Source organism: Typha angustifolia, chromosome 8 (genome assembly GCF_048772165.1).
Source record: "Typha angustifolia cultivar Huaian chromosome 8, ASM4877216v1, whole genome shotgun sequence".
Classification (NCBI taxonomy): Eukaryota; Viridiplantae; Streptophyta; class Magnoliopsida; order Poales; family Typhaceae; genus Typha; species Typha angustifolia.
In genome coordinates, this window is record NC_133246.1 from 5,760,765 (window position 1) to 5,775,409 (window position 14,645).

General features: G+C 36.3%; 1 pseudogene; it reads right to left on the reverse strand.

The window, feature by feature from the left end:
* Window positions 1-12,583: 12,583 nt before the first annotated feature.
* LOC140764503 (rust resistance kinase Lr10-like) lies at window positions 12,584-13,677 on the reverse strand (annotated as a pseudogene).
* Window positions 13,678-14,645: the final 968 nt, after the last annotated feature.

Consider the following 14,645-nt stretch of genomic DNA (forward strand, 5'->3'; position numbering starts at 1 on the left):
AATGGTCGATCCTAGCCTGAGGTAGGCATGCTCGACTACGCCTATCACGCTCGGACTGGTGGGAGCCAACCCGAGGCAAGCGTGCCTCGAGTGTGCCCAGAGCACTCGGGCTTGGTATAACCCAGCCCGAGCTGGGAAATAAGGTACCACCTCCCCGCTCCCCTCCATGCCACCACCCCACTAGAGGACCAAGCCGATGGCCACTCACCACCGCCTTGCCGGGGAAGGAGGGGCGGTGACGACGCGCAACTCGAAGCACCGAGTTATCACTACAATGGAAAGGAAAATAATAAGGAGGGAGAGGACTTACCGACGAAGACAAGGACTACACTGACTCGGCCATATCAGCGACGATCATGGCGACGGACGGAGTGGGAGGAAGAAAGGTGGAAGAGGAGTAATGGATACCCGAGCTCTAAGAAGGGGATAAATAGGGAGGAGGGAGAGAGAAAGAGACAGCGGCCCTCAACCCGAGGCCGCCCCCCTCCGCGCACGCCAATGGTGGTGTGTGCAAGGAGGGGAGTGTGAGGGCTAGCCTGCCCTCCCATGCCTTGGCCTCACAAAGCACCCCTTTGTCTGGCCAAGTTCAAACAAGGGGAGGAGGAATATGAGGGGGCACGTGCCCTGCAAATTTTTTTTCTGGGTTGACACATCATCACATTCATATCGTGCGTGTGTAGATATTTATTTACTGTTATTAATGCAAGTAGTGCATATTAACTTTACTTATTTTTTAACAAAATTACACTTATCATGATTACTATTCATATCTATAGATATGAATATGTATGATAGCACGTAATATATAATAATAATTTATTTTCTATTATGCTTATTTGTATTGTATAATATTATACCATTAGCACACATGCACTACCATAAAGAGAGGATAGTTGGGGGGGGGGGGGGGGGGGGGGGGGGGGATACCAAACACCACTACGTCTCGACGATACCAAACACCTTTCTAGCTAGGGTAATGGGCGGGGGTATTATTATATTTATATATTAGGGTCACATAGGGGGGTGTAAACAAGCCATGCTTGAGCGAGTTAGCCCTAACTCAAGCACAGATAGAAATTAATTTTGAGCCTAGTTTGATATTTAGGCTCGTTTAGTGCAACTTGGGCTATGCTCAAGATAAGCTAGCTCGAGTCCAAGCCTGATACACTTAGTTAGGATTTTATCTAATTAGCTAAATCCAACTCTACGCAGTTTCAAAAAAATATTTGTAGAATATTTGACATATATCGATAGCCTCTAGATCTACAACTTTGATATTTATGACTTCTCCAGATTCGGAATATATCTATGACAAAACGAAAGTTTAATCCAAAAGGTATTCGAAGAAGATAAAGAATACCGATTTAGTTGGTTTGTTTGGGTTTTATATTGTTTTAAGACTTGCTGGCTAGCCTCTATAAATATATAGATGGCACCCAACTTTAGATTGCTATTGGATTCTTGATTTCTTACCTCTTATCTTCTCTCTAGACTCCTCCCTCCTCCCTCTTCACCATCCTTCCACCTCTACCATCCTTCCACCTCTACCGTTGGAAAGGTTTCTCCTCACTTCTAATCTCCCACGACTGTCGAGCCACCCCTTTTTTTTTGGATCTCGACCACTTCGTTCCCTTCGTCTACTTCTCTCAATCACTTCCACAATCCACCCTCATCTTCATACCCATCCATAACCCTAATATCCACTCCACCCATCACCACCACCATCACCCACGTTATTCCATATTTTTGTCCCTGTTATAGTTCGAATCTGTGAAGGGAGTAAATACGAAAGTTGTAGATTAGGAAGATACGGATCTAACCCAATTGGTTTTGTAATTTTCTAATTATCAAAGAATATCTGAAAAACATTTTCTCACTATTGCGCAGACTGCTTCTAGCAATAAATTCATATCTTAAGGAATTGTTCCGTAATCGATCTTTTGGTTCTAGATCCTATCAATTAGTATCAAAGCCTATCAATTGGTATCAGAGCTTATCAATTAGTATCAGAGTCTATCAATTGGTATCCGAGCCCTATCAATTGGTATCAGAGCCTATCACTTTGGTATCAGAGCCTAACAAAGCCTGATTGGAGGAAGAGCCTAATGCAAGAGGAGTTGACTGAAGTAGGAGGCAGCTTGCCAAGTGAGGAAGAGGTGGTCAATATAGGAGGAGACGAAGCGGCAGCTTGCTGATGGAGGTTGCTTGTCCCTCCCTCTCCCAATTCTTCTTCTTCTTCTTTAGCATCTCTTCCTCCTCACTTCTTCTTCTCTCTGCCCAAAATTAAACTTATCACTTGCTCAATCTCGCAACAAATTGAGAGCAAACTGTAGATTGACAAAGAGATAGGGATGATGAATACTTCTATTACTACTAGTAATTCCTATAGTAGGAGCCAATTCCCAATGGAGGATTCTACTACCAGTAGTAATGGTGTTCCACTCTTTGGATGCTTGCCTTACCATCGATGCGTAGGTAGAGGTGCTGCTTTGATTTACTTGAGATTGGTAAGGGTGGAGTGAGGGGACCGTTCAATTTATTCAAAATTGGACTGTTCAATTCACTTTTGAAGCTAGATGTATACTTAGTACAAGGAAGAAATCTCCCTTGGATTTGACTTATCCCTCAAGTAGTATGGTGGTGGTTATGGATTTGAATGAAATATATATACAAATATAGGGGAAAGAGAAAAAGGAGAGAGAGAGAGAGAGAGAGAGAGATAGAGAGAGGAGTAATACGCTATGTATGGTATATAGTGTACAAATTCATAATGTGTGGATGCAACCTTCTATCCTTTTTGTGTTACAGTAGTGTAAATGAGCCATTGAGCTGAGCCAAGCCTAAGCAAGTTGGCGACAATGGTTGCTCGACCCAAAATTCAAATCAACCTCAAAATAAGCTCAAGCTTGGCTTAGTTTGGGTCGAGCTTGAGCTGAGCCCAAGCCGTTCATTTATTTTGACACCCCTAGGCTTACCCTTAAGATCTCAGTCTGTTGATCATAGATAATTAGGTAGTCATTTTATTCGACAACAGGCGATTTACTATTGATCGACGAAAGTCAAACCCTTTAAGGTATTTAAGTTGGAGAGCAAAAGGTAGGAGGGTAATGTAGACCTAACATTATCTAATGATGTAGGGTGAGGGCATCCTTGAGAGATGGCTCATGATTTTTCGTATAGTTTCTGTAATAATATGGAGCAGATAGTAGTATTAATATGCAATACTGACTCATATGATGAGCTTACAACAAAGGTCCTTAGCTTGTGGTGGTGGATAATCGATAATATTGTTCACCGAATTATAGGTATGCAATTCTACCATCTACCCTCCCTTCGGATTGTTTGTATGTTTGGGCGTGATTGTTGATTTGGCTTACAAGAATGGCTCTGTGAGAGCCTAAATTAAAAGGTTGATAGTCGAAAATAATGCATATCATGTTGTATAGTTTTGACATGATCTATGAGCAGAGCTTATTGTGAGCTTAAGCAATTCAAACATGATAGTCTGGACTGATGCATGTTATCTTATAGATTGCTAATACTGTGCACATTAGATATGAACATGATGAGTGTGTGGTATTGATGTATTGATTGTGATCATGATTGGCATATTCATATTTAACACATTGTTGTATTTTTATTTACACTACTTCTTGACTATAGAAGTGGACACTTACCGGGTTTTAAGCTCACCATTTATTGATAAAAATATTTTAGATTTGGAGATGAGCTCAAGTTCATGGAGAAGTTGGCAAATATTTATTTTAGAATTTTTTTAAAATTTATTCTTGTAAATTAAGCTAGATAGTATGTAGTCCCAATGTGCTCAATTGTATCTGTTTATGAATATGTATTTTAGGGTATGTTATGGTCTGTGTGCTTTGAGCTTCTTTTGTTTATATTATTTGCATTGAGTTTGTCTTATATATTATGTTGAAACATTAAACGAGTCGAGCAGACTCGTGAATTGATACTTGTCTTATGTCGTACATAGAGATGCTTAAAGATGACTACATTATTTATATATTATTTGCCGAGTTAATTTTTAGTATGAATATACATATAACATGAATATAAGTTTGAAATTATTTTACATCATATTCTCTTTATTTATCCATGTACTTATCATATTGGTGCAAATGCATGACCGTGGTCATGCTATAAAATTATTTATACAAAATCATGCTAGAGATAGTATCACTTATTAAGCGACCGGCTCATCTATATTTGACATATATTATACTTACCATGTTGGGTGTAAATGCATGATTTTTTACATGCTATGAAATTATTTACACATTATCATGCTAGAGATAATGCCATTTACTTAGTGTTAGACTCATTTAAAATCTGACATATGATAGGCCTATTTTATTTCTCTTGGTATAATATTTTATAGAATTATTTTCCCTTAATGTATATTACTTTTCATCTTATAGTTTTGTATTCAAAAAACTTACCTGCTTTTTATTATGGATAGACCTATTGTGTCTTACAGGCTTTGCTGTTGTTTTCAATATGTTTTTTTAAAAACAAATTTGGAGATAACGTATCAGAGAAGTTGAACCATTTAACTCAAAAGAGTAGTTAACAACTGAAATACACCAAAAAATCCAATCAATCCAAAGCAGAGGAAACCCCTGGCCCTAAGAACTGGAATAATGACATCCCAGCTAAGTCTACCATATGCTATTAAATTTTAAATACAACAAGTATAAGTGCTCTAAAAGGTTCATGCTATGTTGTACCCTATTTAATTGATCATATGCATGTCTATTATTTTATATGCATATTCTTATCTGTGGGCAGACTATCATGATATCTTGGTTTGAGAAATATTCCTTTCGAATAGAGATGAATGGCTGCCACCGAAGTGTCCCACTTATTAAAATCCGTATGTATTTTATTATGCTTATATTACCGGATATTCAAGAATCGCATACAATGGGCTGCTCAATGAGGTTATTGTATGTTGTAATTTTAGAGTGGGTATGATAGATGGATTCAAAGATGTACTAGTCTAGTTGGTTCTATCTGCCCAAAGGGGATAAGATCATCGAAATTTAGTTGTATTCTTATAGGCCAACTTTATGAAGAGATGACCTGCTATATATAACATTCTCAGTCCAAAAGGGAGTTTGTAATGATGTATTGAACTCTCTAAGTAAATTGACTTATTTCTTCTAAAGCATATCGTTAACCGATTTTGATAATACATTGTAGTTTTATTATTTTACATAATCTCTTTTGTTGTGAATGATAATACCGCCACTATTGAAATTCTAACTAATTCTAATTATACAGTATGGAAATAAAATATTGAGTTTGCTCTAGGAATCGCCGACATGGATTTAACCTCGCATAAAAGAGAACTACGAAGACCTACTAGTGAAAGCTCCCTTGAATTGATTAAACATTGTGCAAAATGAGAGAAATCAAGTAGGTTAAGCATATTCCATGAAAAGATTTATTTTTTGAACATGTTATGGTGGTTTGTCTATGACAAATAGAGTCATAAAATTTTATACCGATATAGGAAATAGATACCTTGTATTTGATAAAACTAAAGCTGGAAAAATACTTTACAATTTGAAGAGTAGAAAATTTAGTTTGAATCTTTCCTAGGTTTAGAATTATTATGTTGCGGCGAGGATTTATAACCCTTCTGAGAAAAGATTGATTTTAGAACTATTCATTATTTCATTGGTGGCTTTTAAGAGGCATGTTGATAAATGACCTTGAGATATGTGATGAAGCTACATTGTTAAATGATCTTTAATTTAGCTTATGAGTATTTATTATTTTTTGATGTAGTTGAGCGGCCTAGTGAAGGCTTTATCAGATCCAAACCAATGCAAACCCATAAAAGATGGGCTATAAAGTTATTTTTGCATAGGATAGGTTCCTGTTCTACTCAATAATCCTAATTTGCTTGCCATATTAAGAGCCTACAGTTAAAAAGGAGAAAGAAAGGAGAGACATATTTAATCTCCTTTGAGATAAAAAAAAAAAACAATACATGCATGATCCTAACTTTATCTATGTTCTAGATTTGGTGCATATATTGATTGAGATAATATCTTACAACAAATATGTTCCGGTCACTTTTCCATGACATCTTAGTTTACTAACTTGAAAGTCTAAAATTATTGAGGTAGTGCTCTTTCTCAATTAGACTTGTTTGTTTCTTGAGTCTTCTAACTCAAGATAGACTACAAATAGACTGTGCATTAGTCGTGAGGGCGAAAAAGGCTTGGATTTTTCTCCTTCCACTCATCCATACGACTCATCCATACGAGACGAGAAGCATGAAGATATATTTCACGACGGCCACCGGGCCACTATTTTCTATATCAGTTTACAGCTTGTGATACAATATGCGATCTCATACGATCAATCATCAGGTGAGATTCTAAGAGACGTGGTGAAAACGACAGAGAAAGAAGCTTGTCGTCTGGTGGAGAAGATTTCAGTAAGTTTGTTTTTGGTGATGGTAGGGAATTCATATGTACAAGGCTTGTTTCACACAAGAATGTACAATAATTAGGAAGATATATTAATAGATTCAAAGGAGAGACTACTAGCAATGAGGTTGTATCACTTGTACTTTCGTTTCATTGGTTGGATTGACACTCTATTACGGTGTAACTTGGTTTATTTTCTCTTAATGTGAAAGCCCTCTAATTAGTGAAACATCATGAATGCCCCATAGACCCCCTTTTTAACTAGAAAGATAGAACAAACTCTTAATTAATTAATGATATATTTCTCACTAAATCCTCACTTAAGACGTCCATACGACTTGTAGTATTGTGCAGACTCCATCCACCTTCTCTATGTATAATGAAACTGTGAAATCAATGTAGCTCAACTTGGCTGCTAGAAGAATATCTCTAATTAACACTTGTCTTGAAAGAGGACTTATACTTCACAAAGAGACGAAATTTCATTATTTTGCAAATTAGTGGATAGAAATTGTTAGACATATTATCCGCTTACTTGCTAAAAAAGAATCCTCTAATTGTTCGCAACTCTTCTAGAGAAGAAATAAAGACAGAAAATATAGAGGAATTGCGGCCGACATCATAAAAATTCGTCGGCTCGAATCTGGCATCAATAGGCAGGGACCTAGCAGACAACCAGGTCAACAAGTAGATTGTGCCACCTTCTCTTTCATTGGAATCATTTTTCTTTAATAATCTCAATTCGGCTTGAAAGATAGGCTCAGATCATATTTGATGCAGCTCACATGACGCATATTAGTCGCACTCTAAGATCATCCATACTTTACTTAAGGTTAGTAACCTAGAGACCGGAGATTATCTCCGGATACATGCAACTAGAGAAAGGACAAAGAGGAGAAAAGTTTAGTGTCGAAATTTTAGAAAAGGTAGGGGGGAATAAGAATCTAATAATAATCCTTATCATCACTTCCCATCTATTCAACTATCTCGTTCAACAAATGGGGCGGTGACCCTACCACCTCCACCCGCCGCAAAGCCAAAATCTTCATCCTTACCGCGCGTACGCGTGGAATCGCTGTGCGTCCGGGAGGGGGGGGGGTGGTGGGGTGACGCGATCCACAGTGGCCAGCCGTTTTTATTTTTCTACGTGGAGCATAATCTTTCCTTTTATGGGGGTGGCGACGAGAATCTATATGTAATAACGTCCGGCACGAATCCCAAGAGGATACTGCCGCGTGTCATGCTGTTCTTGGACGGACGCGGGGAGTTAAAAGTTCGTACATCGTGATGAGGACGCTGACGGGTTGTCGTGTTGTGGTTCATGGAGAGGGTCGAGGGAGGCCCCACCACGTGAGATGAGGGACACGGAAGACAACAAAGGAGGTGGGGTCTAGTTGATCAAGCTTTTTCTTCTTCGCCGTCGGATTCGGATCTTTTCCATTTCTGGAAGGCTTCGATTGGTTGGGGGGGGGGATGGGAGCTTATATCATTGCAGAATAATTGAGCGCGAGTGCAATTTCAGCTTTAGCTTATCTAGTAGAAGTGGTCGATTCTTCGGCGGGTGTGTGCGACTGTGTGCGCGCGCGCCAACAGCATATTCCCTAGGCCAAGCATGTGTCGTTTCCTAGTGTCTAAAAGGCCTGGTCCCACTGCAGCATAAAGGAGGTTGGCGTGGAGCAAATATTTTATTTTGCCATAAAGGAGTTTTTTTTTTTCTTTTCATTTTGATAAAAAGCAAGCTGATACTTCACCTAAGGATAGCCTTCTTTATTAATATTATTATTATTATTATTATTATTATTATTATTATTGAAAGTGAGGTGTATTAACTAAGAGTTCACATCATCTCAGAAACGGGTGAAATGTCCAAACTAGGTGTTATATAAATCTAAGGCCATGTTCACTTTGGAAATAGAGCGGAATAAATAACAAAGTCTAATTTATTATTACTAAAATGAGAGTGTTATTTTAGGAATAGCTATTCTAATATTTACTTATATTTTAGAATATGGATATAATGATTATGTCTGATATGATATAAAGTAAAGTTAAAAGAAGAAAATATTACTAAGATACTCTTGCATTTGATTTAAAGTACATTGATAGAATATATGGTAAATAAATTAATATATTTTATGGATGTAATGCTTCTGCATTATATATGCAATGATAGATTAAGTCATTATATATATGCAATTAAAGCAATAGATATGCAATGCTTGATTACAATGCTAGAGAGAATAATATGTAATACAATTTAAATATATATTAATTTTATAAAATATTGGTTAATTAATATTTTTTTATATTTAATCAAACATATTTTATAGTCAAAACTAATATTGTATTATTATATAATATTTTAAATATTATTATTTTTTGTAGTAGAGAATAATAAAATTATAGTTTACGTGGAACATATATTTTTTTAATAAAATTTGCAACATGAGATTTTTAATAATGTTATAATATTTACACTTTCATATGTTTTATTTTATCTTAAAACATGAGATTATTAATAATATTATATTAATTTTTCTTAAATTTTATTTTATTATTTAAAAAAAATCTTTGATTAGTTTAATGTATAATTTAAATAGTAAATATATTATTTTATCCGTGAGTTAATATTTCATTTATTGATGTTATACTTTGAGGTTATTAGTACATATAAAAATTATTTTATTAATAAGATAATTTATAAAAAAAAATTATTATATCCACTAAATACTATATTATTAATAATTTTATAATATTTATATTTATATTTAAGTATATAAAATTAAAATAATATATAATAATAATATGCAATGCAATGCTACACAGAAAAAATATGCAATGTAATATCAGAAAGATAGATACTTAATGCAATACAATGCTATGAAGATAAATATACAATGCAATGTTGTACATATAAATATGCAATGCTTGAATATAATGCTAGAGAAATAAATACGCAATACTTAAATGCAATGCTAGGGAAATAAATATACAATGCAATGCAATTTGAATATATTTTTATTTTATGAACTATTAGTTTTTTAATATTTATGTATATATCTATTATTTTAAATATTATTAATAATAAAATTTTATTTTACATGGTACATATATTTATTAATAATTCTAAATGAGATTATTCATAATATTAAAATGTATACACTTTCATAGGTTTTATTTTAGCTTAAAACATGAGATTAATAATTTATTATATTATTGTTTTCCTAAAATATCTTATTTTATTATTTCAAAGAAAGAAAGATATAATTTGGTTAATACATAGTTAAATAGTAAATATATTATTTTATCTATGAGTTTATATTTGATATGATAAAAATATTGGTTTATTAATATTATATTTGTTTTGTTATTAGTACATATAAAATTATTTCAATAATAAGATAACTTAGAAAATAATAATTATATTAATAATTTAATGATATTTATATTTATATTTATATTTAAATATAAAAATTTAATATAATATTTAATAATAATAATACCTTTAAAATGTGCTTAATTTTATGAAATATTAAATTATTGACATTTATGCCGTTTAAATTGAATTTTATTTGTTTAGTATAAAATAAAATAAAAATATGATAAGAGATTAGAGCGACTAGAGAGGAGTGATAAATTATTATTAAATGTTACAAGAGAAAAGAGAGTAATGAATTATGACAAATAATTTGAAAGAGATAAGAGATGAGTGATAAATTATAACAAGATATTTAAGAAAAGTTATAGTCAAATCAAAAGTAAATTTGTAATTGAATTAGTGTGTGATATGAGATGTAATTTTAATAAATAATATTTATATTTTAGAATATAGCTATTATAATATTTAGCTGTTATTTTAGAATAATATGTTTTATTTTAGAATAAAAAATGTTCTTATTTGTGAGGTGAACAAAAGTTAAGGGGATAGGATCTTTAATCCTATAACAGTTTCACCTACCACAAATCTATCTCGATCGGTATATTACTCAATTAGCAATTTGGTTGCCTTCCCTGTACGCATGTACTAACCTAGATCTACAAAGATTCTTTAGAAGGCTTATGCATTCTCCCATGATGTTCTTAATTCTCCAAGGATGGGTGGATTAGCCCTAGAGAATGCTAATAGCTTCCAAAGAGTATGACTCTAGGATTATATTCTTCTCTATCGTAGCCAGCTAGAAGCCCATGTGGATTGCCCAAAGTTCCGTCAAAAGGGTGGAATTATTTGGACATGGTTCCCAAGCAGCCCAAAGAAGGGTCCCCACCTTGTTTCTCAACACAGCACCCACCCCATCTTGCTAGGCTCCATCAGCATAGGCCTCAACCGAGTTCAGTTTCACCCAGCCGGGGTTAGGGGCAGTCCAAATTGGTCCACCTCCTACCATTGTTCACAAGGGTCTGTTTAGCTGCTTTTTAATATTCTTTGGCTAAGTTGGTAGTCATGCCCGCAGCCAATCTCGGCTTGACCGCCTCCACAAAAAGCTACAGTGTTGCATTGCTTTCGAATAAACCAACCCGTAGTATAGAAGCAATTATGCCATTTATACCAATGTCCTAGCTCGGGTCCTCATGCCACTCAGATTAGCCAATCCGAATTAACTCGGCTTGCCATCACAACTACGAATTGGCTCAGGTCTCATCATATGTCCACGCAGAAATTGCATGCAAAGAATAAATGAGCCGCCGTTTCGCCATGCAAACCATACAGTGAGCACATATCCTCCACCTCCATATGCAGCCAATGCAGATAAGCCTTTATCGACACCCTCTTCCACATGAGCCTCTAACAGAACATCTTCACCCTTGGTGCCATCGATAGCCGCCAAAACGTTTTCCACAGAATCATAGGTCCACCATAAGATAGAGAAGAAAGGTATAGATGGACTTTGCTTGAAGTTCACCCGTTGGGTGCGACCACCAAATCCCCTTGCCGGCAGTGCTGACATCACCCAGCGGGAACGACACAACGTTGAAGGGAAGTTCTTCACACTCTAGCAATATTATCATCTCTTCAACCATGGCCTTCGAAGAGATCAGCAACCATGAGCAGGTCGTCGAGTAGGGATTATCCCATGATTCTTGACTGCTTGCAACACTGGATAGGAGAAAGCCAAGGAGCTGAGGCAGCCTTGGTGGAGTGGCCACACCACACTAGCTTCTTACAGCCCAACTTCAACTTTTCAGCAATGAGGTTAATTGTGTACCACATCCACAAGGCCGAGGTGGATACCTTCGTCTCCGATGGATCAAGATTTTTGAATTTGGCGAGGAGGATTTTAACCCAAGGGACCTAACCTTGTTAAAGACTTTGAACACTAGCTTGCCAAAACTCGTTTTTGCCCATTCAAGCTAGAGTATCACCAACCTTTCTTCCCCCTTTACCTTGATAACCGCGTCCAAGTTTATCAGATGGAGGCCTTTTACCTCCTCCTTTATCCTAGAGGAAAGATCGAGCTCGCCGTGACACTGCTTCAAACACTATGGCCGAGATATTGGTGCTGCCAAGCCTGTAGGTGGGAATGGCCAAGAGGATGGGTTTACCAGCGTGAGAAAGCAGGCTTCTCTTTCAGCTCGTGAGGCGCTTCCCACCTTGTCGATTGGCAGTTTGTGTTCCTTTACCCTAGTCCTCTGACTTGAGATAAGCACATCCAGGTAGACAAAAGGCATGGCTTCAACCCATAGCCCCAAGGACTCACTCAATAATGACGCTATTTCTGGATCGATCTAGTTCGGGAGGAAGATGTTAGACTTGGCTAAGTTTACCATCTTATTAAACAATGCAGAATAGCGTTTGAGACAGGATTGGACCCAAGAGAAGGTCGTCCACGTAGAGAAGATGAGTTGGGCATCCCTCACCTAACTAGCTAGTTCCCTAATACTCACCTTGGCGTTAAGGATTCCCGAAAGCAACTGAGAGACCAAGATGAACAGGTATGACGAGAGTGAATCTCCTTGTCAGCGGCCGCAGAAGGGCAAGATCCACTTTGAAGGCTTGCCATTAATAAGAATCCTAGATTCGATCTACTACACTAACACCTTAAATGTTGATATATCATTCTTGGATGTCAAAAAGATTCTCCTACTCAGAAATGATTGATAACTGCTTAGAAATAGACACTTCATGGATGACACAACCTCATAAAGTTTAGCTGCGAGAAGGAAAAGAGGGGCCTGGATGGCATTTCCAAACTATCAGTATATCACCTTCCAACATCTCAGAAACTTTGCTCATGGAAGGGTGATTCGAGGACTTCATCTGAATGCACCATAATCCTACTGAGTGTATTATTCTTTCTACTTCATGTATCTCAATAGAGTGATCTTTCATGAGCTCTTCGCGTTGCTTAAGTCGATCATAGATCCAAGAAGGGTAGTAGACTTGGCTCAAATCTTACATGTCCAAAACTATAAACATTAATTAGACTTGTGGGCTATTACACCAAAGCACCTAGACACCAATTCAGGAGCAATATATCCAATAGTTCCTCTCGCTGCGTTGATGGAAACTAGACTTTAGTTATTTGGATACAACTTTGCAAGTCCGAGGTCGGAAACCTTTAGATTGAAATTATGGTCTGGGAGGATACTGTGGGGCTTGATGTCAAAGTGCAGAATTTGCATATCACGTCCTTGGTGAAGGTAATCAATGCAGCCGATATCATTAAGCTTCTCTCAAGTGAATGGCTGATGATTGGTTCCTTGTGCAGCGAAAATATATTTGTCAAGTGATCCAGTAAGCATGTACTCCAATCATATACCAAAGCTCTCTTTGATCCCTCTGAGCAAAACCCAACAAGTTGCACTACATTTATTTGGTGAATCCTACAAACTGTTGAGACTTCATTGATGAATTATTTCCCCATTAAGCATAGAATCTCTAAGCATCTTAATAGCAACATGGTGGCCACTTAGCAGAGTGGCTTTGAAGATGGTACCAAAGCCTCCGTCCTAACTTCTCTCTCAAGTAGCATGTAATTGCTATGAGGTCAGTGTAGGAGTATCTCAATGGTCTGAGTGGTTGCTGGTATCCCAGAAACTTCTCTACATTATCGATAGATTCAAGCGTTCTCCAAAATTTGTAGGCTAGGAAAATGTAAAAATTGACAATGGTGTACAAGGAAACCTCACTAATGCTACAAAAAAAAACATCTTCCACGTAAATAAGATTGAACCCCTTTTCTAGGAGATCGAAGGTATCAATCATTAAACTCATATAAGCGGGAAGATATTCTATGGGCTGGGGTCCTAGCAAGAAATGTGCAAGAAGGTTTAATATCTTCCACATAACGGGCCATGAAATAAAATATAGCATAGACGTATGTTGTTCCGTCTTAGGCAAGGAATATGGAAGTACAGTTGGCCTTTGATTGGCCTCGCGCAGCTAAGAAACAACAACTTGTAATTTCGTATGTGCTACTATAGATTATACATCATGTTATGGATCAAATCTGGATTAATCTGAGTGTAATAAAATTATGAAAACTTAGATGGTAGTAACCTCGCAAGTTAGAGTTCTAATGGCTCTGGTTTTACATCAATCAGATATCTAAATAAAAAGATATAATTAAAATAGTGGGTTAATGTCAGAATGGGGCAGAACAGTAAATATCCGACGTTGCGGCGGTCGTCGGAGGGTAGCGGATGGCTAAGGGTGGTTGTTAGAAGTGATAGTGACTATGAGTTGGAGGTAAAATTTGGATTTCTAACTTAGATCTACTCCTAGGAAAATAAACAACTATTATTAACTTACTTCTACTTCTAATTATTTTACTCTTACTCCTAAGATAAACTCAAGACTAAAATAACTTCTCAGTAGATCAATAAAGCCCAACCCCTCTATACAAAAAAGGTCAGGTATAATAAGTCATACTCGAATTTAATCCTAAAAGTTTATATGACTCGAACTATTACTTGTCTTAAAGGCTTATATGACTTAATTGAACTTACCTTAGAAGCTTACATGACTTAATTGAACCTACTTTAGTAGCTAACATGACTTAACAAGACTTATCTTAAGGGATTATATGAGAGATAAATATGATTTAGAAATAAACATGACTTAGCTAAATCAGCCTTCCTTATCTTTCTCGACATATTTCTTCATTCTGCTATAGAAGAATTCTAATCTAGAGACACATTGAATATGAAAGTTATAGATCAGGATGTCTTCGATCTTCTCCA